Raw genomic sequence first — 26,889 nt, forward strand, 5'->3', positions numbered from 1 at the left:
TTCATTGTTCATTAGTGTTATAGGCCAATTGGAGGCACGTTGCTCTGGATCCTTTCCTGGCTTTGGGATAAGCACTGTTAAGGATTCTTCCATAGAGGGAGTAAAGCTTCCTGTTGTCAGGAAGGAATTAAATAGTGTCGCGAGTTGGGGGACTAAGATGTGAGCAAATGTTTTATAGAACTTTGCCGTAAACCCGTTATGGCCTGGGACTGCATTTTTTAGGGATTTGATTGCTTCCGTTATCTCCTTGGTTGTGATTGGGTGCTCAATGGGTTCTAGTTGGGGCAGGGTTTCCCTATTCTGGGTGGCTTTCAAGTAGCAGATTTGTGCCACTTTCTCCGTTGGGGTTCCCAACATGATTCCCCTATGGTGGCTTACCATTGCCTCCATCTTATCCCCCTCCGCGTACCAGGTTGTTCCATCTTGGCCTCTAAGTGTTTGGATGTTATTTCGGGTGTGTAGCTTTTTAAACTTCTATACCAAAATCCGATTTGCTTTGTTGCTGTTCATATAGTAGTATTGTTTGGTATACGCTAGAGCTCGGGATGATTTATCGGGCAGATGCATTTCCAGAGTGGATTCTGCTTGTTTAAGTTCTCTGCCTATTTTAGTGGTTTGGTGTTTTTTTAACCTTTTTTCCAGCTACGCCACCCTCTCCTCTAATCTGGTCTGTTGTAGTTGCCCCCTTCTCCTTTGCAGAGCAGTTAATCAGTACTCCCCGCACCACTGGTTTCATTGCATCCCAGACCCTTACTTCAGAGCACCCCAGTGCGTTTTCTTCCCTAAAGTAACAGGTGAGTGTCTCAGATAGTTCGCTTCTGATTGCTGTGTCTTGTAGTAGGGAGTCTTATAGTTTCCAGTGTCTTTGTAGTGGGTTTGGGAGACCCTGGACTTGCACATGGGCCATTACTGGGGCGTAATCTGATAGCAATCTAGGATGGATGTGGACCTCTTAGATATAGGGAAAAAGTGCACTGTACATCAGCATTAGGTCTATTCTACAAAGTCCCTTGTGGACGTGGGAGTAAAATGTGTAAACATGGACCTCTTCATTAGTGCGTCTTCAGGTGTCTATTGATCCTGTTTCCCTGAGGAATTGAGCGAACCATATTGCCTGTGAGGAATCTTCCCTTGTAGGTGGTAATGTTTTATCGCTGTGTGGGTCTGGGACTAGGTTGAAGTCAGCTCCCTCTGTGAATGTGTTCATATCTGGGAGGATATTGGAGAGGAAACGATCCTGCACGCTGTTTGGGCAGTATATGGAGGCCACAGTTAGTGGTTCTTCGAGGAGGAGGCCCTTTACTAGCAGATATCTCCCCATTGGATCTCACTTTACTGTGACTCGTGTGAGGGGGACCTCCAGGCTGAATATTAGAGCCACCCCACTCTTTTTCTCCCATGCTGTAGCGAAGTAGCACCCCGTGTATTGGTTAAAGGGAATCTGTTTTTCATCCGCTTCCCGGAGGTGAGTTTCCTGCAGGCATACTATGTCGGTGGAGAGTTGGGCTAGTCTGTGCTCCACTGATTTTCTTTTCCCTGGGAAACTGAGGTCCTGCACGTTCCATGTTACCATACGTAATTATTTGTTAGTGTCAACTGCCATGTTTACTCCCAGTTGCTATGCTCATCCATCCCCATACCACACCTGCGTGTCCCAGAGTGGAATTAAGGTTACCCCTGTTGCTTGCCCGTCTGCCTCTCTGATAAAGTAATTTCATGTTCCTCCTGTTCCCTCTTGACCATTCCCTCGAATCAAACTCTCCCCAAACTTTCCCCATCCTCCCTCCCCCCCCATGGAAAGTGAGCAGTAGAGCACAGCCCTCAACCTACGGGGCAACCGGCTCAAAGCCTGCACAACCAACCTTAATACAGGCCAACAGGGCCTCTTGCGGACATAGGTAAACATAGTAATTGCTTTCGATCTGTACAATGTTCCACTGAGTACCTATCGCAGGTGTCTTCCATAATTACCTCCTCCCCTGTTCACAACATTTGCTCAACAGTGGAAATTCGGGAGGTAAATTGCCAGAGCCCTGCGGAGCGGGTGGCCGCCTGTTTGTGGGCAGAGCCCTGGGGACCTACTGAGGTACGAGCACTGTGGCCCCAGAAGCGAGGCGTCCTTATGAAAAGGGGAGTTACTACTTCTCAGTCTTGGTCGCTTATCTTGCTTTTGTGGACTGGGCCATTGATCCTGCATCTTCGGTCCACCCGGGTACAAGGTTTCGCAGTGTCTCTTAACGTGATCTGATTGTGTGATGTTCCCTCTTTGGCGTTTTCATTCTCCCCAGCGGGGAGTCTTTCCGCTTCTTTTACGGTGCAGATTTGCCACTGCTTGCCTTCCAGGTTAAAGTTCAGTGCGGTGGGGTTACCCCACCGGTACAGCACTTTCTTTTCCCGCAGCCATTCCGATAGCGGTTTTAGGGATTTCCTCTTCAGCAGCATAGGTACGGCTAAGTCTTGATAGAGCATGATGAATGCGTCCCTAAATTGGATGCGCGTGGAGTTAATGGCTTCTTGCATTATCTCTTTCTTAATCCTATAGAAGTGCACTCTTGCCAGGATGCTCGGGTGGGGGGGGGGGCGAATCCTTGTTTTCATCTGGTTCTGTGCACCCTATTGAGTTCTGGTGGGATGCCATCAGGCAGCGTCAGAATAAAATATAAGAGGTACTGCTTGAAGTCGCCCAGTTCTGCTTCTGTGATGGAGTTTGGCATGCCCCGATTTCTGAGTCTCCTTGCTTCCAGGGACTTGCATCTAGCTTCCAGTGCCGTTATCCTGTCTGTGCCTTCCCCGATCTAGTATGTCTGGTCGCATAGTGTGGTTTCAATCTCTGCGGTTCTGCTTTGCACCTCGTCCATGCGCCTGTCCAAACTGGTGATTTTCCTCATTAATTCCTCCGTGCCCTTTTGGTATTCTTTAGTCATGGCTACCAGCAGGTCCTGGAGGTCTGTTTGGTTAACGCTTTTGCAGGAGAGTTGCTGGTGGGCTCTGGATCTCCTCCGTTGGTCAGTGTCTACGTCCGTTCCCCCCGCTTCATCTTCTCCATGGCAGGTGCTGCCAATAGAGAGGATATGTCTATTTGCTTTGCTGCTTTGTTTTTTTTCTCCTCCATTTTTCCCTTCGTTGTTGAAGTTTGTGGAGGAGTGTCCGGGCAGGCCCTTCTGCCGTAGTCGTGTGCCGTGTTGTGTTGCTACTGCTTCTGTCTGTGTATGTGCTGCAGCGTGATTCTTGCGTGAATCTTCGTTCTGCTTGCTAAACCTTGCGTTCCTGGCGGGTTCCGCTGACACTTCCCTCCCTTTCGGGCATTACCCCTGTGAGGTGGGCTTGTGTGGATGACGAGCGGAGAGTTGTTTGTGGATTCTGTACCGTCCTGTTTTAGTTGTTCAATAAGCAGCGTTGCAGATGTTGCTGGGCCTAGAGTGCCGTGTGCGCTTCAACCCCCCTGTAGTTCTTCCAAGTCGGTGCTCTCATGCTCTCCAGGCAGCCTTACTTGATTATCTGGGCTTATCGATGGCCCTGTCTTTGTATTTTCTCCAGCTCGGTTGGGGTTCAAGGACAAGGGGAGGGGGATTTACCCCTGATCGGAGCCTTCCAGCCCCAAGCTCACATAATTTAAGGCTGTGCTGATTTGTCTTTTGTCCCTGGAAATGAGTTGTGTCGGAGGGTAATGCAGAGCTTGGTGCAGTGATGAAGGACAGCTCAGCACTTCCTCCGTGCCTCTTGCTGTAGGTAAATGCGAGTGCTCCCAGAGTGGGTGCATGTGTCTCCCCCGGAGCTGTTACAGCAGTGCTGGGACTTTAAGTGGCGGTTGGTATCTCTGGGAAACAAAGTTGCCTCCACCCGCGGTTACTGCAGCATTGCTCTGTCCCTTCCGTCTGGGTCTCCGGAGTGGAAGGGGTGTTGATGCCTTTAGGGGTGCTGCAAGCGGCGGGGGTCTGGTGCTGTTCTTTGGAATTCTGATTTCACACATCGATCTGCCCCCACCTCGGTAGGTTTATCTGGGTAGCCCGATCAGCGATGCCTTAGCATTGCTTCAGGGCTTACCTGCGCTGTTTGCAGTTTCTCTCCAACTGGGGTGGATGGCTGCCTCTGCTTGGGTCAGAGCTCTACCTCCGGGTCTCCGGAGCAGCGCTGGGCTGCTTCCTCCATTGGAGCGGCTGGCGACTGAAGGATGGCGACTAATGCTGCTTGTGCGGCAGAGGCACCAGTATCTGTATAGGGCTGCATTAGGCGGTCATCGCCTTTTAGTGGTCTCCCATCATTCTGGAACCTCGGCGAGCCAGACCCCATCTGCCATTTTGGTAGCTCTATTAGATGAGCACCCGCCTCACAGCGTAGCTTGGTGTGCATAGACGGAGCCATAATGCGAGCTCACACTCCGTCTCATTATTCTCTGTTCTGCATCCTTCTTTATTGTTGAGTCGTGATTTGAACCACACTTTTTTACCGCTTCTATTCTCTTGGTTGTCGTGCTCGGGCCGGGAGCTCTTAGGAAGCCATGTCGTGTGCCATTGGCTCCATACCCACCCCCCAATCAGATATATGTTAAATGGAGCTTACACTCTGATGATTAATATAATTAAACACAGCCTGCATCAATCATAATATGTAACCTTTTTGTTGTTAACCTTAAAATGTAAGGTACACGGGCCCCACAAATTAAGCACAGACTTCTAAAACAGAAAATATTGCTGTATGTTTGCTCACATGGACCCATAGACAGCACCTTGACTCAATACAAGTTAGTGCCCGTTTTCCATTACATGTGACCGGCCCGTGGGCACCAGTAATATCACATCACTGTTGTAATGTTTAATGATAGCCAACTCTCAATGCAACAATATTGCCGTACCACAGTTGCTGTAGACGACCTGTTATTGTTTTCCTTCCTTTGAAAATACAGGCTTCCAAAGATCGATCATTGTGGGGGTTGCCCCCACTCCTCCTGTCCCTAATCACCATGTCCTCTTGGATTTAACACTCTCCACTAGTCAGTTTTGGCAGATGTTTTTGAGGTTCCCATTTGCTCAGCAAAATAATTATATTGATCATCTCTACTACTTATCCCTCATTCTTATTTTTCATTTGGGAAACAACCACAGCAGAATATACACAAATAACATAAGTATTAAAATGGAAGAGTGAATTACAATTGGAAGTGCACAATTCCAGACCAAGCACCTTTAGTAATGGTCTCTCCTTGTCTATACCCTTATAAATCCCACCTTAGCACCCCACCTGGCCAATCAAACAAGAGTGCGACTTGGGTCTCCAAGGAGACCCTGTGAAGGGGGCCTCAAACCCCTCCCTCACATCCTGTCCACCCAGTTACTCAGACGCCTAAGGAGGGCTTTTGTGTAGAAGCCCGCCAAAGGACGGCGAACAAAGGAACCAAACCTGGTTTGGCTCGCAGAGTAAAACACTAGAAAAACCTTTATAAAAAGATAAGGCGAAACAACTCGGCCGGAACCAAGTAAAATTAAAAGTTGATTACCGGGTTTTAGTTTGGGGCTACCACAATAGCCTCTAACAGTACAGAGGCTATTTTCATAGCTCGAGGTAGAATAAAAATGGTAGATACCACTGCCACCAGCCAAATCTTAGAGAAAGGGAACAAAATAATGTTCCATGAGAAACAGACAAAAAAGGATAACTATTAACCCCTCCAGCACTCTATTGGAAGATAGGCTGTACTGGGTCAAAGACAAGTAAAGTTAATGGCAACTTTACATTTTCTTGGAGACAGTAGTCAGTGCCAGAAAATAGAGTTTAAAGTGGGAAGTCTGAAAAGACAACCCTGTGTCACTGCACTAAAGGTGCTGTGTGACACACAGTAAAAAGATGATGCCTACGGGGTGGGTGAGACTCCATAGCCCATGAGCATAAAATGTACAACACACAGAAAAACACATGTAAGAGTGGGAAAGAAAGGCTCACACTCTTACCAGGTGAAAAGATTAGACCCTAGAAATCCACCAAAGCTGTTGAGGGACTCAACAGGTAAGGGAAATTAGCCATTCTGGAGAATTCTCCTGTACAGAAAGTTCCATATGGTATGAAGAAATCATTTACAACATAGGTTCTCTAGCATAGAAATACCCAAAGTTTGATAAAAGATAAAAATAATATGGTTTCACAATAGGAGGAAAATACATACATGGAGACTGGCATAGGCAAAGAATAGATATGCAAGATCATGAATGCTCATATTTAACTAGCCAACTGCTACCAAAACCTAAGCAATGTAGTTTTTACTTGAATATAACATTAAAAAATCTCTTTCACATAATTTTCCTATTGAAAGAATTCACAACTACGGCCATTGTCTCACCCAGACCTCAGTTATATTTGGAAAACTATGCACACTATTCCAGAGCTGGGCATGCTTCGTGATTACTGGCATTGCAATCTCCATAATGTCATTATGCATGTGTAGCCAATGGTCAGGAATGTTTTCAGCCCAACCTGTGCTCACGGCAGTACCTTGTTTTGCTACATGTTATGCTGTGCCGGTGAGAAAAGTAGTTGAATTACTTTTGAGATAGGGATCTGAGAATTGATTGGCCAAGCTATTTCCTCTCTCATCCAGCTCAATAGCAATATTGCATATCTAGAAAGGGTAAACCACTACGAATCATTACTAAGTATAGCCATTTGATGGCTTTTCTTGGCCAGTTGCTGTCACAAATCAAAGAAATGTGTGTTGATTTTTTAAAATATTGGTCATGGAACATAGAAATATTTAGCCCAAAAAAGATACAAGTGTGAAATTAAGTACCACTCATCCAGACTTTCCAATATTACCCCCAAATATTGTCCATTGTTGCTATTATGGATACTGGGCCAGAGGTAAGAAGGGTGATATCGCCAGCAACAAAATTGATATGCGTGGTGCAATTGATCTCTGGAACAGTGTAGGGGTTAATATTTCCATCCTGGATGATATGTGAGATGGGTGGCTTAATATATAGGGCAAACAGGAGGGGCACCACCATCCTGCAAGTCTATCAGAAACCTTTCTGATAGAACTGTACTGAGACAGACACATGCTGCTAGTCCTTATATAAATGGAGAATAGTGTTGATAAATGTAATTGGAAATCCAAGATGTCTATGAACCACCTACACATTTAAAGGACACATAGGACAGCCACATGATTACTGTGTTCACTGGTGTTATATGTTGTGATAAACCGATGTTGTTGTGGGAGTACTATTGTCAAGTGTATCTGTGCATTAGACCATCCTTATCCTTGGTTTCTATCTATGAACGCACGCATACACTTTGGTCCTCTATTTCTTTTTTCTGATTGTTCCTCTTCCTCCTTATGCTCATCCTGCCAGAGAAGGCCAGGCCATCGGCGCGCCGAGGAGCATCCACCGGTGGGTTTCCCGTCACCCAAAGACCACAGAGTTGCCGATGACTCCACGCCCTTGCTGGGCCACAGTTCTTCAAACTCTTTGCGGTCCAAAACTATAGACATCGAGGTGCCCCGCACTCCTCTTCCTTGCAGGATGTTTACGCTTCCCTGTCGACGAGCACCGCTAGGAACAAAGCTGCCACTTCACTGCCGTAGTTCACCGTGTTCATCACAAGATGTTCGACGACCCGTGGCTCCTGCCTTAAAGGGAGTGCACTCAAGAAGGGCCGTCAATTTCCCGACGAGGAACTCTACAACACCAGGTACTTTGGGGTTGCTGAACTATTGGAAAGATTCTTGGGAACAATATATGGACTGGGCTTGTGATATATCTTTATTCTACATGTTGCCCAGGTGGGGGGGAGGGGATCTCCACACAGAACTGTGTCTAGTGGTAGGGGCCAGTATTCTGCCAATTGTTCTAACCAACTGCTTTCCTCCTATGTCTATTGTTGGTTGCCTTTATTAAGTCATCTGTGTGACATTTGACCAGAGTATAGTTGATGCACTTTAATGAGATTTGATAACAATTGTGGTACCACTTTAGAACTGTATATATTTGCCATTGTAGATTTTCTGAGCAGAAAGAGAGTTATTGGGATAGTGTACATAACCTTGAATATTAATTATATAAAGACTGTGTTTTAACTAATACAGTGTGTGGGCATTCCTTTGTGGGGGCGTAGGGACTAAACTGTACTTAACAACCAGCCTGCATCACCTCCTGAGAAGCTAGTCCTTTATTGCTTGGCCACGTCCCAATAATAGAGAATCTTGGCTGCGGTCCTCTGTGCCTCTTCTCTGCCATATAGAGAGCAGACGTATAGACCCCCCTCCAGTCTTTACACCCTGCTTCCGAGTCTCCATTCCCGTGGAGTCCTATGGGATGCCACGGTAATGGGGACTAACATTTTCCAGTGCCTGACTTCCAGATCTGCTGGGACTTGTAATGTCCTGGTGGCACTGGGAAGTCAGGCGCTGGAAACAGTGCTACAGGGTTGGCGGCAACCTGCCGGTGGCACCGGTGGGTTACCGCCAACCTCATAATGAGGCCCAGTGTTTTTTGGTGTTTGGTTACTGATCCCTCCCATTCCCTGCCCCTAGCCATGCTAATTCCACCCATTCCTGCCCATCTCTGGAATTCTTTTATATATTGCTTGTTGTTGGAAAATATGTCAGAGCTTGCATGCTTTTCCTGCATTTTAGTGTCTTTCTTATGGAATCTCGGCATGCCGTTCATGCTCATTATCACAGGCGCTACAAGTTTGACCATTTGTCCTTTTTTTGTGTCATCTCCATTCACCCTGGTGTTGGAGCGTGTACACTGACTCTCTTTGATTAGGCAAAGCTTGGAGACAGGCTGCAGGACTGAGAGCTCTAGGCTTGACCCTGCCGCGTTGTTCATGGAGGTGTCCGGTTGCAGCAGCAATGTTGGTTTCACCAGCGTGTCTGCACGAAGGTCCATGGGTACCGTAGGTGGAAGATGGATGCTGGAAGCTCCATGGACTCAAGCAGCGAGCCCCGGCCTTGCAAGTGAGCAGTGCTGCCATGGCTGCTGTAAACGTGACCTGCCTGCTTTGTATCAGACTGTTTTATGAATGTGTGAGCACTTTTCAAAATAGCCAGTTGTTCGAATTTTTTCTCATAATTATGCAGTTTGCCGTCATGTCTTGAATGCTCTGCGGGGCTTAGTTGGCAGTATGTGTGCTGAGGTTTTGAGCTCATAAGAAAGGATAAAGTGAAGGCACTTAGCGAAGCAATGAACAAAAATGTGCAGACTGTGCTGTGACTTGTTGTGTTGCTGTGGGCATTGAGTGCCCCGCTGCTCGGTCCTCTATTCAAAAGGGAGAAAAATACTGAAACCATCGGAAAGTAATCTCGTTATCGGGTGAGTTTGTGTTAGCAATTGACTTGATAACTTGCGTGGTGTTCATTAATAGTAATAGCGTTTCCGATTGTTTTCTGCTGTGATTAAATGACTGCACCATGAAGGGGTGCCTGGGTAGCACCTGGTCCCAGAGATTGGCAACATGCAGCCCTTTTTTGCTGGTTTACTGCTCTTTCTGGTTTTATTTTCATTTTACAGTTGAAGTCAATGAAATAAATCATCCGTGAAAAGGGAAGAGCGCCACCAGCCACCAACGGTTCCAGACAGTTATAGATTCTCGAGAAAATGAAACCGTTGGGTTAGGAATCAAATCCCTTCAGTGGATGAAAACAGTTTGTTAACTCCTTGTGCGCGGGTCAGAGGTTTCCTTTGCAATGTTTTTAAGAACCACTAGTTATCCTCCTCCCCGCCCCCCATGCCTGGTGTTAGCATAGGAGAAGGTGGTGGTGTGCAGGATGAAGGTCTTGTTTTAGCTTTCCAGCTGCATCAATTTGAGATTCGTAATAAAGACATGTAAATGAGAGGTCAGTTCCAAATGGCACAGTTACAGAGGTACATCCCTGATTGAATAAAAGTGTGATTCCTCAGTCATTGGATGTTTCTTGGCTGAAAGATGGCCTTTTTTTGGACTTCATGGTCGCGCAACGTGTGACCTTGTACATAGGCGAGAGGGAGGTCATTGTCCGGGTGACGAGAACACCCGGGATAAATTAGGTTGCCCTTTCTGCTCAGGTATAATGCCCCCGGGGCCTTTGTTTTCTTATCTTTTGACTGCTGTCAGAGCATCCTTTTCTAGTTTCATTAATTTTATTGGCACGTCTGATTTAATTGCTTAATGCATATAATTGAAGAGGTGTGATTTGCTTATGAAATAAATGCATTGCTAAGACAGAGTGCTATGTATATTTAGTGCACTGCTACAGTTACGAACGCAATCTGTACCTTAAGGTCCGGTTTGAAAAAGATTTGTGTTAAACTGAGTTGAATTTTTCACTGGACCACATTACAATCTGTATTTCGACGTGTACTTTCCAACTGGAATGATTCAACACGTACTTCACGTTCAACTGCAATATCTCTTCCAACGAATTTTTTTTATTTTTTTATTTGTGTTATAGTCAACAATCTGACTTTTCACAACAAATCCATTTACATAGCAAAGAAAAAGAGAAAAAAATGACTGATCCATTATACATAGCAAAAAGAAAAAACACAATGTCTCCAAAGAAAAAACACAATGTATAATACAACTTTGTCTCCAATCAATACATAAAACCATGTTATCCCATTGGTTTCACCAACTTCAGTTCATTTAATAAGTGTCCTTCCCTGCCGTTAGTCTCACCCAGAACTCTTCTGTATTAAGCCATTCTTACTGGTGTACAAAACGTGCTAAATATTTTTGCCTGACTACTGTAGTCGAGCTACAAGTTATAAGGAAGTGTTTCAGATCTTGAGGTATTCCTTCCCCACAGAGATCACAGTAACCCTCCCGAGGCTCCATATTCAACCGTATCCTCGTAATTTCCTCAGTCACGGTTAGATTTAGTCAGAACCACAGGAGTTCTGATCATCATCTGGGTTCTGGGAATCTTCGTATAGATGGCAGACATAGCCTCTTGGTTTGTCACTTATCGGGATTAGCTTACATGATTTAATTTCTATGAAACTTGCCCATGTCAAGATCCAGTTCATTTGCGGCAGAGCACATTTCACTAGTCTGGATTTTCGATGAGGACAGTCTATGATTGCTCACATTTCAACAAGGTCTCACATGAATCAGTTTTTAAGTCTGTTAGATAGACACAGTTATCTTGTTTCAGATGTTCTTGTATATCCTTATAAAATTAATTATTTCCCGGCAATACCACCCGTCTATAGAGTGAACGCAATTTCCAGTCCAAATACATTCGTAATGATTGTATTCACTATTCATAGTTTAACCGGCCCATTGGGAGGGACCTTGGAAGATTGAACAACTTCTTCCACAAAAGCCCCTCCAAATGTACCCAGTTCACTATGTGGAATAGCATTGGACTCCATTCCATACAAAATTGTTGGAGTTACTTTCGCTTTGTAGAATTTAAATAGTGGCAGTAATGAGAATCTGCAACATTTATTCATGATCTTTTTCCTTTGGCCAGTCAATTGAGATATCTTGCTCTCTGGGCCGTCTTCCAGCTTCTTTAACGAGGGACGAGGGGAATGATCTTCGTTGAAAGCCCAGGTATTTAACCTCGTTTGTCACAGGAAAAGATAGACTACTCAGCCTCCAGATAAATATTGGGATCGTTTTTAATGGGCTGCAGAAGATTGTTATTGTTTTATGTAATGGGTTTACTACTAGGCCATTTATCTCTGCATATTTCTCAAAGGCCGTGATCATTCTTTCCAGGCCTACGGGAGTAAAGTCTAATAACACCATCGGCTGCGTAGGCCATCCGGTTGATGTTACATGATCCTATTCTGCGGCTGGCGAGGGCTAGAGCCGAGAGGGATTCTGCAAGGTCTGTGAGGTATAGATTGAAGAGGCAGGGTGCTAACATGCATCCCTGCCTTTTACCCCTATAGGTAGGGATCTCTGAGGATAGGTTTGCCTGCATGTCAAGTCTAACCTGTATGCGTGTGTTTTCATACAAGTATATAACTACTGCCAACAGGTTCTCTGGTAATCCCCAAAAACCTCACTAAAGTATTTTACCAAGACGTCCTCTGCAACCACATTCGACTGTAGTGAGCCCTGTACTAAGCCCTGTTGGTTCACCAGAGGCCAAAGTTTGTTTTGTATTTTCTGGTCTGACTGCTTCTAGCATCATCTGTCCATTTCGCAAACTCCGCTGGAATCTGTGATTACGAGACCAATTCCTACATGTATTTTGCGATTTACTTTCTCATGATTGAAAGCCATATCAGCATAGCCATGCTGTTGTATATTTCTTATTGCCTTTCTTAAGCCTTTTTTTCACACATATTTGTCTCCTCGTCAAATTTGGGTGCATATTTGGCACACCTAAAACCTGACTTCGCTCTTGGTGTGTAGAGGTCCCACAGGAACTCCACAAAGCTCCCTGGGGCTGACAGGGCTTCCCAATTGGTTTTGGCCTCTGAATTCTTCCACCACATTGAAGACTGCAAGTATTATAGAGGTGACGGTGTGAACATGCATTATAGGTACTGCCCCTCCTTACTGTACGTTATAGGGATTTTGCAAATCACCTTGGAGTTCTGTGACCTTGTACAGGAGATCCGTTTGCGCTTTATGCATTGTATTATAATAATCAGCCTTTGGTCTCATATGAGTCGCTCTCAGAACTCCTCAGTGACTTGCAAAAGCCTTTGCCATATCCCAACCTGTTGGCATTGCCAATGCTTGTGCTTTTCAGATGAATTCGCATAGAAAAGGCATTTGCATCGAGGGGATTTTATGTAGCACAGTGTTAAGGTGCATTTATGCAGCACGTATTACTGAGCATTCTGCTGTTTTGCATTGCTGTATTTTTATTCAAGTCACAGCTACTCTTGTTAGTGAGCTGAGGACTCTGGAAATCTGATTGAGATGCTGAAACAGGCCACACAGGTTGCACATACACATCTCACCAACAATCGTTCTACCCACTGAGCTACCCCTGCAGTTTACAGATAATCCGCACAGCAGCAAATACATTTAAAACCCAGTCACTCTGTGTTGTTCCCGATCTGGGTAAAAAGCAATGACATGTCATGCAATGCAAGCCAAACCCCCATGTCCTCGAAAACACACAACTATTGTCTGGACCTTGCTGGCGGGGGTACAATACACCAACACCCAAACTCAGTTGCGTGACAATGGCGGTGGTCATTTTGCTTAGCATAAAATATGTGTGTAACATAACACAACACACACATGTTTCACTCAGCTCCCAGAAATGTGCTAGCGCAAATGTTTGCACTATTATTTTTTGGTAGTGTCACTCCAAGGCAGAGGTTTGAGGCCCCTCAAGCCCTAAGAGCCCCACTTTACGCTACATCCAGGGCTCCCTGAAAAGAGAGCAAACAAATCTCATAGTTTTAGTTTCCTCATGTATCTCATGGTTACAAAAACCCAAGGCTTGTGCTCAAAGTGCTTATGGACAGACTTTAAGCCTTCCACAGTGTCATGTTCAGTGAATGCACATAGAAAGCCATGTCAAATAAAACACAACGTGCAAAGCCCCTTTCCTTACTCCACTAAGGCCTGAATGGCCTCAAATGGCCGGGCTCCATATATGGGAAAGGTGGAGGGAAATATGGCCACGTTTAACTGAGAGTGGGATTTCGATCACGGCTTCCTTGGGAGCAAAAGCCCAGTCCTTTCGTCCTGGAGGTTCTCGAGTCCTGCTAGGGCCTTTAAGGTGTTGGTTATGTTCATGCGAGTCAAGCATCCTCATAGGCTTACACTGGGCGCTTATGGGAGCGAAGGTGGTTGCCTAGTGGATTCGTTTATGTGACAGTGAGCATGAGCAGGCCCTTGATTATACAGGGAACGTTACATCGTATTCTTAATTGTGGTCCTTGGCAGATTCATCTCACTTGTAATCACGGTCATAAAAGTGAATATTATTCCTCATTTTTTAATGGTACCTTGATTTATTGACTTTGAAGAATGAAAGGCGGAGTCAGCCCTGCCAGGGGTTCGCACTTGAAAAGTGAGAGGTGATCACTTTGTATTCCCAGAGGTAAAGACAGGGAACTTAAAATGGGAAAATATATCGTTTGAAGCCAGCCCATTAAGCACTTCAGCAGTACCCTGTTAACTCCCGGATTAAGTACCAGGGCCTAATTCACAGACACGTTTTACAATGGCAAAACCCCATTGGAAAACGCTCTGTGAATTAGGCCCTCAGAGATCTATGCCCTATGCTGAGAACATTCTGGAGCAATGAGCTCACATAACTCCTCTGAAACTGAATATCATAATGAGTGCTTTTATCAACCAACAGTAAGTGGGTTTGTCAGTGTGTATTGTAAATGATGTGAGATGGGTTTGTCAGCCCCCTATATGTGTTTAACTAGTTTCATTAAAAAAAACAAAGCGTGACAGTGAATTACTGTCTGGTCACAGGGAAAACCGGCCTTTAGGACTACGATGGATGTTTTCATCACAGCATTGACCAGAAAAAAAGCCATACGCCTCCCTTGTTGTGTCCTAATCGGACACCGGAGCCAGTGCCCAGGAATGCGTACTGCCAGTAATAGAGGAGACACAGCAACCAGTATGTGCTCTCCGGTCCCCCGCCCATGCACTAACTACGTTTCAGCGTGAGGCTGCATTTATTAGCCGGGCGCGATGGCGTGGCATGTCACTGGACCTTAAATGGGACACACACCACACCCTGACTTTCCTGCTCCAGCGGTTACCCCACTGCTGAAACTCTCCTCTTCTCTAGCGTGTGCCCCAGCTTAAACCTTCCCAAATGTTCTTGTAGCCTCTGTTGTGTCCTCGTCAGGACACTGTACCAATGGGGAGGGACATAAACGAGAGGAGGTGATATGGGAAGGGAGGGGACGGAAGTGACGAGAGGATCATCTGCGACGAGGCAGTTGTAGAAAGGAAAAAAATAGAAAATGTTATCCTTCCTCGTCTGTCTCTTGCATTGTTATTAAACATTCTTTGTTCTGGTCAGGACGAGGCCAGAACTGCTTATCGTAGGCTCCCAGGCTCGCCTCAACAAACTAGACCAAAGGTATCAATCCTGAACCATTGACGGCAACATCATAAAAGTCTCCAAAGAGGTCAAAACACTAGGTGTGTACCTCGACTCCACCTTGTCACTAAAAAAACAAATAAACTCCACTATCTCAGCCACCACCTACACCAATAAATTAATCAATGCCTGCAGGCCTTTTCTCTCCATCTCTAGTTGCCTCACTTTATCAAGAGCGTTGATATTGTCTAAATTAGACTATTACAACACACTCTACCTAGGCACTACCACAAAAAATGTGAACAGGCTCCAGATCCTGCAAAATAATGCACTAAGATGTGCCCTTAACCTCCCGCGCAATGCTCACATGTCCACGGCCAGCAAAGAAGTCCACTGGCTCCCGATCCGCGACAGAATCAAGCTAAGAACCCTGGTCATCACCCATAAGTGCCTGTCACGCACCACCCCTCGCTACCTCTCAGACAAATTCGCTAGACACTGCTCCACTAGACCCACCAGAACCCCTTACCTGCACCAACTACAGATCCCCAACTATAACCTAAAAACAGCAGGAGGTTCAAGCTTCCCATTGCTCGCAGCACAATGTTGGAATACCCTCCCTCTTGCAATTATATCGGAAGCCGCATTCTGGCCATTCAGAGCCATGGTGAAATCATGGTTACTAGCCTAAACATCCAATCTGAATGACACGTTCGCCCAGCCGCCGTTCGCCACATGTATTAAGGTTCACCCTGGCTTTATCCGATTCAGGACCACCCTGTAACCCGGTCCTCACTCTCCACTGTAACTATCTTGTACCCTGTTCTCTGTATGCTCTATTCTTGTATGTAACTACTCAGAGCCTGGACTAATGTATGCTCTGACTGGTGTTTGTGTAACGATATGTAACTCTGCTGTGCACATGATTATGCACCCAGCTACCTGAGGGTTCGTTCACGCTTTATAAATAAACTAAACTAAACTAAACTAAACTAAACTAAACTAAACTAAACTAAACAGCCCGCCCAGTCATCTCACATAGCTCTCAACCATGTGTGCTGCAAAGGCGGGTGAAATCACCCAATTTTGTTTTTGGCGGATGAGACGCCCATTGGAATGAATGGGCGTGCAGGAAGCTTGGCGGGTGATTCAGCCCTTTACAAGGCGGATGACACCCGCCAAAAGCGTGTGAGTTGAGAGCTATGATCTCATCATTCTCTCCATTTCATTTGTCTAGCCTCCCTGTCTTCTCAGCAGACACCAGGGTACCTTCCCAACGAAAACAAAAAACATTGTTCAAATGTATTTCTTTGTCTGGGGTCATGAGTCAACCACGCTGTCTGCCCGTGTAAGTGCCATTGCTCCATTTTGTCTCTTTAAAAACTGGCAGGATAACATGTCATAAAGGGCATGGGAAAAAGAGCAAGAAGCACACATCACTCCATAGCTGAGCTAAGTGGGACAGAATGAGTGACATTGAAGCTCCGTGCCCACAGTGGGCATGCCACTACTCGGCATGTACAGTCTCCTCTGGGTTTAACTTCACAAGCATATTTCGTCCAGAAGATTGAGATTTAGCCCTTGATTGAAAAAGAGAGTCAGACAAATTGTCCTGTGTTGATCTTGGGGTACTGCACTTAATAATTTCACCATAAACAACAAAGAAGGATCGTGTTTTTTACCTGTCAATCACAAGTCATATGTTGGGAAGCCAAACAAAGCAGCCCTAACATGGTGGTTGACTAAAATATGACCTGCCAAATAGAAATAACTCATTAGGCACACACAACTTTCCAAATACGAAACAGTTGCCATAGTGCTACGGGAGGTGGCAGGGCTTAGTAATATTAGCCCCCACCAAACATTGCTGCTGCCCATTCTCAGCTATACACAGCCTAGTCCTTGACGACCCCAGTGATTTAAAGAAAAATAAATAATCACCCTGTCTTTTTGTACCGGTGCCTCCTTGACTTATAGGTGATGCAGAATGTGCTGAGGCAGGAGCAGACGAGGCAGTAGAACAGGTTATGCAATGAACCAATCAGAAGGTCTCTGAGCATGGGGTTGTGATCCTGCACTCTACAATCCGAAAGCAAAGGCCTGCATGCTTCAAGCATCAATTAAGAACCAGAAGAACACAGACCACTATTCTTACTGAGTCGCATAGCACAAAATGCAGGGCGTCCCTGCGAGTCATGTGGAATGCTGCCCTCCCCAAGCTCCTCATCAAAGCAAGTGCTACACTACTCTCAGGACCGTACTGAATCACCATACCTTCGCAATACCGATGATGATCACTGAAATGGTCCCCCACACAATGGTAAGGTTTATGACTTCTTCATTGTGATAAGTCTATATCACATGAACGCCCCACCGCTATTATCAAAGGCTCCTTCTAACTGACCTGAAGCTCTACTCATATTCTCATTCTAAATTGTACACTCTATATTCCACACATGCGTTCTACATAAGCAGAATGCTACAATCACACTGCTGCAGGGGCATGCTGTGCACTGGAGTAGGTAAAAGATGCAAGTATGATTTTAATCAAAGCTTCAATCTTTCACCTAGTGTAGAAACAAGGGGGGTGATGCCTGGCACCCTTATGTGCCGGCCACCAATGGTAGTTGAGTATCTTTTTCAGGGGGCATACATATTTGCCACAAGTATTCGAAAGAGCGACCGTGCATAGCCATGGACACCGAACCAACCAAGGTGAGTTTGAAGAGCTTCTCCCCCGATGAAAGATTTTTAATGATTAGGTCAAATTGTGCATTATACAGCGCACTTTCAATGACAAATCAGATAATAAACCAGACAGTTTTCAATCGGTTTTGAAGGGTAACTTATGAAACAAATCCAGATAGACACGTAACACTAATCATGCTTTCTTTTGTAGGGTAACTCCACAAGGATCTATGTGATCACTGCGCCACCCGTAACTGCGACGGCCAAAATGCTGACGCCAGTTACTGCGCGGCACAGTGATCATGTGGATCACTGTGCCTCCTGCCCCTGGCCTGCATTACCCCTATCAACCCCACACTCCACTTACCTTTAGGGCGGCACACGCAGAAGTGTGCCGCCCGTACTCTGCGATCCCTGCAGTGTCAGCTCCTCCCACTAATGTGGGTTGGAGCTGATGCCGCAGGGTGCTTTTCTTTTTTTCTTACGTGTCACCCGCTTTCCGAAATGGTAAGCAGGGGAACATCCCCATAACCCCCGCTCTGCTTGGGCGCAGTAAATGTCACCCTCATTTTGTGCACCTCCAAAGTCGCAGTGACTCCAGGGGCATACAAATGAGGGTGACATTTTTGTACAATACCCTCCACAACAACCAGACATAGATAAAACAACCTGCTAGGGAAAAAGGCTAAGGGCAACTTTTTTGAGAGGAACAAGAGTGTAATTTTTTATACAATAGGAAAATGGTAACAGGCTGTTATAAATCCACTGCCTCAGAGTTCTCTCTCTTTATCAAAGGGAACTTCATCTTATAAACGTAGGAATTATCATTCATGACGTGTTCCAATATACAGTATTCGTCCCCCACCCTGATTGGCTACCACCTATTTATATGTTAATAGCCACATATGGGCCTTTCTCCAATTGGTTGTGTCATTTTCTCCTCCACAATCTCCACACGTGGGTAACGGCCTCTTCACCTTGAAGCTCTGCAAGGTAATTGGTTAGACTATAAAAGGCACCAACTTGTCTTTACTTCTAAGCATGTGATGTGCGCCTGGTCATCAACATGAACTTGGCAGTTAACTTCTAGGGCAGCCTGGTCATTGCAAACAAAGCAACTCTTTTCTCATCCCAGAAATACAGGTGCCCCATCTTGCCCACCGCTGCAATCTTATAAGCATTGGCATCATACTTTGCTTTCCCTTGTGCAGATCACGGACCTTGTTCTCTGTTCCTCCTGTATCAGTTACCCCACCCAAGAGATAGGCCTGGTGTCCCACTTATCCATCCAATTCATGAAGGATTTAAGAGTATTATCCATGTATAACTTGTAGTTCAAATGGAATGACCATTATTCCCGGGGGCGCTAGTGTCCTAATTCTCAGTTCATGTTTTGGCAGCTGCGGACCTCTGCCCCGACTCTGATTAGTATGGCCTTCGTACTGGGCCAGAGGCCTTCTCCCATTTGGCTGCTTGCATTGCTACCAAATTGTTCAAAGGTCTGACTAGATATATTTATATGTGGGTGTAGGTGCGTGTTCCCTACCATGCCTGTATATTGGAATTTGATACTCAAGCAAGAGATGGGGCCTCGATGTTCTGTGTCTCCAACATGGCCTGCGAAGATTCAGGCCAACTCTTAAATGCAATGTTAGTTAATGTTATAAACGTTGCACACATGCAATGTATTCTACGTGACACTATCGCAAAGTAAATGGTTAGTTTTCCCATGTAAACTTCCAAAATACATGTCTCCCGCCAGCTGCTTTCACCCATAAAGTTCCCCCCTACTTCTTACACCACCCTTTATGCGTTCACCATGCGTTAATATATTTTTACGCAATCTAAAACATTTGGGAGAGGTGGTGATCTGAACATGCATAACAACACTTTATCATTGATACCCAGTAAGCAAAATGTCTTGAAATGGCTGTGCTGGCTTCACCAAAATGCCACTCAACCCACGTAATAACACTTGTCATGTTTGCTTTATCATGGATGCCCAGAGAAAAATACACTGTGACTGCCATTAAGTAATGGCTAGACTGGCTGCACCAAAGTGCCAGTCTAGCCATGTAATAACACTTATCATGCTTGCTTTATCATAGATTCCCAGCTCATAATGTCATGACACAGCAAGAGATAGCTACACTAGCTGCACCAAAATGCCAGCATAGCCACGTAATAATACTTATAGCTATCTAGTACAAAATGCCATGCCAGCCATTCTTGGCCCCCCAGCATCTTTCACACACACACATATAATCACATTCATAATGTGAATATGTGTGTGTGTGCGAGGTGCTGGAGCGCATAAGGGGGCGGCATGGCATTTGTTTCCTGGACATCTATGATAGATACAACCATCCATGTCTGCCCCCTGAGCGCCCCCCCCAGCACATCGCACAAACACACACACAATCACATTCATTGATTATATGTGCATGCAAGGTTTTTAGGAGCCCAGGGGGCAGGCCTGGCATTTCTTACTGGGCATGTATAGATTCAATATGCTCAATGTGATGTATTCAATTGTCATTTACGTTTCCAATATAGCTTCAGCTCGAAAACCCTATACTTAAGTTTGTATTTTACTTTACAGTGAAATTTCGCAAACTGCTGTTTTTTGTGCCAATTTTTTATGTCTTGGCAGAAACTTTCGCTAGCCAATCACAGACAGGCACTCCAGTGCAGATACGTCATGACTCACTGCTATATGATTTATAATAGTAACAGTTTCACCTTCTACGTTTGGAAGAATTACATACACATTTCCCCCTCAGAAAATATTGCTAGCTTCAGCTACTTGAAAATATATGTTAAATACACTGTTGGTGCATGAGGAAAACAATGTATTTCTAAAGAAAAGACTGTTTTCAAACATACTGGACGCTTCATTTCATTCTTCTAAAGCTCTGTTCTCTGCGTCCCATGTGGACAAGCAATCGTGTTTAAAGACTAGCACAAATGTTCTAGTTTTGAGCTAATGATTTTGGGCAGGTGTTCAAGTGAAGTGCAGCTCAACATTATGTGTGTTTTTCCATTTTACCCACCATGCAGCTCACACACATGCCGGTTCTGGAACTTGTGACCTTTAGAGCGCATACAGTTCGCAACAACAGAGATATCAAGCAAGCTATCTCACTGCGATTCTTTGGGATAACATTAAAGGAGTTGAGATGTGTTGTGTCTGGTTTATTGATTTATTACAATTATTTGTGCAGTTTAACCTGGGCACAGCTTCACAAGCTACTTTTGAGAAAGCAGAACAGGTAAGAAGAACAACCTTTTGTCGCTTGTGGTAGAAAGGGAGGAGGAAGAGTCAAGGGAACAGTTTTGCATTTCACTCCTGACCAAAAATATTCTAGGGGAATGACGTCGGTTGTTGTTGAACACCTTTGAGAACGGTCTTCTAACCCATGCAGCAGCGTTCCAAACATATCTGTTTTGACCAACACGGTTTCTCAAGAAACTGCCAAATAGGCCTTTTCAAGCCTCTTTCACCCTCTTGCCACCCATACGAATCAAGCTCAGACTGCCACATTGGTGCTAAATCCCTTTAATATAGGATGTTCACGCTGTGGGTTACAACTCCTCGTGTATTATTTCATTTTCATGAACATTGTGCTGCCATAAATTCTCTTTATCCTGGCATTATGGTTTTGTAGTGGGGAAACGGGCTGTTTGCAGAGTGGGTGCAGCAGTGGAAGGGCAAGGTGTTTGGGGCGCATGCACATTTAGATAGCTCCCAGCATATTGCAAGGGCAGGCTGAACACTTACTTTAGGGTGGGGGGTTGTGCAGCAGGGCCGCATGCTGCAGAAGAATGGAGTGGTATGGCTAGGTGGGCTGGTGTTGGATGAGTTGGGCATTGGGAAAAATAACCTTTATTTACTTCCTAGGATAGGGATGTGTGTTTACAGCAAGCCCAGCTGCTTCATTGGAGGGTCACACGCAGAGCTTGCACGTATCAATATCAATATATGTGTGTGTGGAAAATGCCTCAATGAAAATAAAAACTGTATTTTATTATAAAAAGGCAGAGCACCCCAATAATGCCTCCAGGCACCCAGGTTTACTCTCACACAGAGTTATGTATTTAAAATTGTACGGTTTTAGGTATACATTATACATGACAAAGTAAAGCAAGGATGTCAGGTATTACGTCCTCATGTTTGAACCTCAGTATGCAGATGAGCAAATGGCATCAAGGCCATCAGTAACTATTACATCACAAGTGGAAATGAAGAGGTTGTGGAACCGCTCCAAATAATTTGCATACGTGATCTAGAATCTTTGGTGTCAATTCCAAGAGTGGCATTTGATGCTTTTGGAAAATATTTCTAAGTAGCAAAATATGTCCTGTCAATAATATCTACAGGGTGAAGAAACCCAGCGAAAACCCATCACTCCATGGGAGACTTTGGGGCTACCTGTCATTCAAATACAGTCCAGGAGGTGCTTATGACAATGATTATTATTAGTATTATGATTAGGGTATTTATGGAGCGTGAACCTTGCTTAAGGAAGCAACAATCATAGGAGGAATAACACAGTGAGGGAAGCAGAGAAAATAGGAGTGAGGACTTAAACAGAAGGGTGGGTATTTGGCAGCATGGGGGGGAAGATAGAGGGGTGCCGATCACCAAAACTCAGGTATGGTGGGGAGTGCAGGGTGTGTGGACGTAGGTGTTATGGAGGAGCAATTACTTGAAGAGGAAGGTCTTGAGCTCTTTCCTGAACTGTAGAAGCGATTGGGAAAGTCTGATGTTGATGGGGGAAGCTTCCATCTTGGAGCATAGACAGTGAAGGCCGGTCTTCTAGTTCTTTCCTTCCTGCACTGTCATAATTTAAGTCTGCACATTTCCTTAGCTCTAGTGGATAGCAGTCCTCTGTAGATGCTGAGTTTTGCAGTAAGGTAGCTAGGGGACTTCAGGGTGACAGGCATGTAGATGATGCAACAGGATTTGAAGATGATACAGGCTTTCAGTGGCAGCCAGTGCCGTTTGATGAGGGTCAGGGTGATGTGTCGAATTTGCAGATTCCTTTAATGAGTCTTGCTGCAGCATGCAGGGCAAATTTCAGGGTTGCCAGGGTAGTCACAAGAAGGCCTTCCAAAAGGGCATTACCACCATCGCGGTGGGAGAGGACCATGGCTTGGACAGTGGATCTGAAGTTGTTTTCTGGGATGAAGTCTAGGGGAGGCATGGTATCACAAGTAGGACACATTCACAATAGGTACAATTTGTAATACCTTCATTGAAGTTTCTGGGGTTGGAAAAACTCACACTTGGCCCTATAACTAAGATGGGAGTAGTCTCAACCATCAAACGATAAACAAAACTGTCCTAGTGGAGTCTGTCAAGTCAAAATGGCCTATCCCAACAAAAACCTAACTCCTGCCCTATCTCTTGTAGAAAAAGTATATAAAGGAGAAATGTATGTTAAGGAAAAATCAGTGTTCAAAAGAATAAGAGTGGCTGAATCAGCTCTCCTCCCCACGTTAGACCACATGGAGAAAGGCGGTCCCGGTCGGCAGGATGACACACACTGGCTTGGGTTTTTAACACAAAACAGTTCCACAAAGAAAATATAGACCAAGGCCCGCTTGGCCTTCTACGTTAAAGTCTCTCTTTCCAGACTTGCAAATAATGTTTCAACAACAAGTTCACGTAGGTCCCCCTCTGCCGGGCTCAGACCTTTCACAACAAAGATCATATAGGTCAGACCTCTTCAAAAAAAAGTTCAACAATACTTGCAGGGGCCTCCTTTCCCAAAGCTTTTTACACTTCGGGTCTTCCTCAGTCGGGCTCAGACCGCTTTCGAATGTCGAAAACCTTTGAATATGCAGGACCACTTTGACTCAAAATCCAAGGTTCAGCTTTTCACTCTCCTCTTTTCTCTGGGTTATTTTTGCTTACTTCGCTTTCGCTGTTCATTCACTTTATCATTACAAACAATGCACCTTTACCAGAGACTTTCGAGTGGGCTACTTCTTTTTGCCGGACCACTCTGTTACTCAGTATCGCTGATTTCACAGCTGTCCTTAATTCAAAGTTCATTCACAATTCTGCCTTTCTTTGCGTCTCATCCACACGCGTGTAGCGTTCACTTGTAATATAATGATCCCACTTCAGACTTTTTTTTAACAACATCTCTCAGTTTGCTTGTCAACTCATCGGCTTTGTGCGTTCTTTCTTGGTTTTTACAGTTTCCAATTCACGAGTCAAGGTTAGTACTAAAGGCTTGTCCTCACCTCCCCAACACTGCCATTCATCCCCAGAGGGTCGCTGGCATCTGTGAAACACAATGCAACCTTCTGATGTGGGATCTGGCCTTCTCCACATATCTTTGATGGCCTGGTGGAGGCAGCAACCTCCTGTAGGGAACTCTTGGGGTGTTCAACCCGCTGCGCTCATCCCTTGATCCGTTGCTCTGCTCCAGTAGGTTTGCCTTTGTCCCAGTTCTGCTCGTACTCGTGTTTCGCTTTGCTCAAAGTGTGTCTCTACAGTCTGCCTTTTGTCCATGTGAGGAGAGCTAATTGGTATCAGGTGTATGCACTAAGAGTCAAGTGCCTGACTTTGCCTGACCCGATTAGTGGGACATGTCCAGTATGATGTTTAAGAGTTAGTCTTGTTACTCTAATTCACCCTCTTCCTCACCACAGTGGATTGAAGTTAGGGGGGGATTGGGACCTCAGAGAATCCCAAAAATTGAACCCACCCTAAAAAAATAGGATGGGTTAGGTGAACAAAAAAGGGGTGCATACCGCATCCCAAAATTGGATGCCTCACCCCACTCCCCGAAGACCCCTCACCCATGTGATCCTCCTGCACTGGTCAACCCCCAGGGTCTGGATGCAAACACGATGGCCATGCCCTGGCCATCTGAGAGATAGATCCCTGGGGACTAGTGGGTGAGACACCCTCTGGTTTCTCACATAAGGACTTGAGTTTCCAGAGGAGAGAAAGTTGGTACCAGACTGTGTATTCCTTGCTATGTGCTGTTTGACCGTGAGGTGTCTGTCGATGTTAAAACCAAGGTAGATGCGGTGTGAATTCCTCGAGGTTCATAGCAGAGAGCCAGGTCTGGATGTCAGGATATTCAGTGTTGTTGGTCAGCTGTAGGAATTCAGTCTTTGAGGGGTTGAGCTTCAGATAAGCAATAGGCATCCAGGACTGGATCAATGTGAGATAAGGTCATGTTTACACCACAATCCCAACAAATGAGTCAGTAATACATCTTTTTGTCAAATATTTCATGGAGGTCTATGAAGCAGGCACAATGTGGTAGTGTGACCAGTGTGGTGTACTTGCTGGCTAGGTGGGGTACACTAGAAGTATGATTCGTGGAACACTGTGCCTGACAGAACACTGCTTTGAACATCAGGGTTATCCAGCTTCTACAGTGGTTGGCATTGCTAGTAGTTCCAAATGTCTTTCTGACATGGTCATTGGTATGGTCATGGCCACTATCTGCGTACCACAAACTAGGGTAAAATGCTGTTGACCATTCGCTATGCCCTTTGACCACCGACCACTGTGCACTAATTATGATGAAATGCTACGACATACTGACCAGTGTTTCCCTTTTTTATTTGTCCAACAGGAATATGGGCCTGCAGTTCTTGGAGTCTGCTCTGCTCCCAATGTGCTTTGACTGCAGAGGTGTGTTGCTGTCTGTGTATTAGAACATTTATGAAAGTCTTTAGAAAAATTTCTTTTTAGGTAGCAGACAAAAACTGGAGCTTTGAAAGAAGAGCAGCAAATAAACATCTAGTGTCTGTGAAAACAGTGGATTTTAAAATAATCGCTTTTCCTCATGAAACAACAACACATTTAGCAAATACTGTTAAGTGGTGCAAGCTAGCAGTGCTTACTATAAATGTATATGTAATTGGCCTGGATGTATATGGTGAAACTCGGCTCAATGGTCCTTTCTCAGACAATTTGCGTGTTCATCTGATTATGGTCTTCAGGGCACTGTGTTAGAAATCACGCTTTAGAGTCATGACGTGTACAATGAGGGGGCCTGGCATGGCATGGAATAATTGCTGCTTTAACATAACAAAATGTGCACAAATACAACAGACTGCAGGATTTCAAATGTACTCATATATGGGCCTCATTACAAGTTGGGCGGTGCGGGTTAAATGCAACAATATAACCGTATACCGCTGCATAACTGCACGCCCAACTGAGTTGGAGGATTCACCTCCAGCTATGAACTGGAGGTAAATGTGCAGTCTTTCCGACCATTTATGGCGGAATTACCGCAGCAGAATTACTGCTGTGGTAATTCTGCCGAAAATGTCCCAACGGGTTCTAGGACCTAAAAAAAGAATGGGGACTTACACCGCCACTGCACCCCTCCCTTGATGATTTTCCAAATCTGGATGTCTTGTCTACAATTACGTTGAAATAATGCATATCTTTTATAATGAATCCAACATCTACTATTGGTAGCTGGTTTTTCCTCTTTGTTTGCATTATGTATTGTTCTCCATTTCCGTTGTGCAGTGATGAATGGCTACCTAGAGGATAGTGCTCACATCAAAGTTCTTCTTTAATTGTTGAAAGTGGTATTAATAGTATTTCCTCATTTTAAAAAGGTGATAATCTTAAAGGTTAACATTTAACTATGATGTATTGATTGATACTATAAAGCAATATATCGAGTACACACTTATGGCCTTGTTACAAGTATGGCATAGTAGGAACAAATCGGCGGTAATGGAATTACCACCAATGTTCCCACTGTGCCATACTACGAGTATGGTCCTGGATTGTAGGATTTACCTCTAGCAGAATGCTGCAGGTAAATCCTCGAACTTTCCACCGGAAAATCAGCAAAATCAGCAGAATTACCACAGCGGAATTACTGCTGTGGTAATTCCACCAAAAAAACCCCATTTAGTCCTACGGACTAAAAACAAATGGGGACTTACACCGCCACAACCACTTGTAATCCGGTGGTAATTGTTTTTTACAAGCAGTCAGGACTTTAAATGTCACTGTCACTCGGAGCATGCTTTCTCCTCATTGGGCAGTGTGCCACTGTTGTTTTGGCATCCATTGTGCACTCCAAGGGAGGTTTGATCTCCTTTTAAAGTAAACGGATTGTTAAGAAAAACATGAACACACACTGTGGTCGATATTAAAAATGCAATGAAGCAATTTTTTGTTTTTGTAACCACTAGGTACTCCGAAATCAGAAGATCAAGCGGCATTG

At 44.9% G+C, this 26,889-nt stretch overlaps 1 protein-coding gene across 1 annotated transcript in view; it reads right to left on the reverse strand.

Moving 5' to 3' along the window:
* The window catches only part of HPGD (15-hydroxyprostaglandin dehydrogenase), a 541,068-nt gene that overhangs the window by 9,996 nt on the left and 504,183 nt on the right, over positions 1-26,889 (reverse strand). The gene's annotated exons all lie outside the window — the stretch shown is intronic.

Source organism: Ambystoma mexicanum, chromosome 6q (genome assembly GCF_040938575.1).
Source record: "Ambystoma mexicanum isolate Mex_15411 chromosome 6q, UKY_AmexF1_1, whole genome shotgun sequence".
Classification (NCBI taxonomy): Eukaryota; Metazoa; Chordata; class Amphibia; order Caudata; family Ambystomatidae; genus Ambystoma; species Ambystoma mexicanum.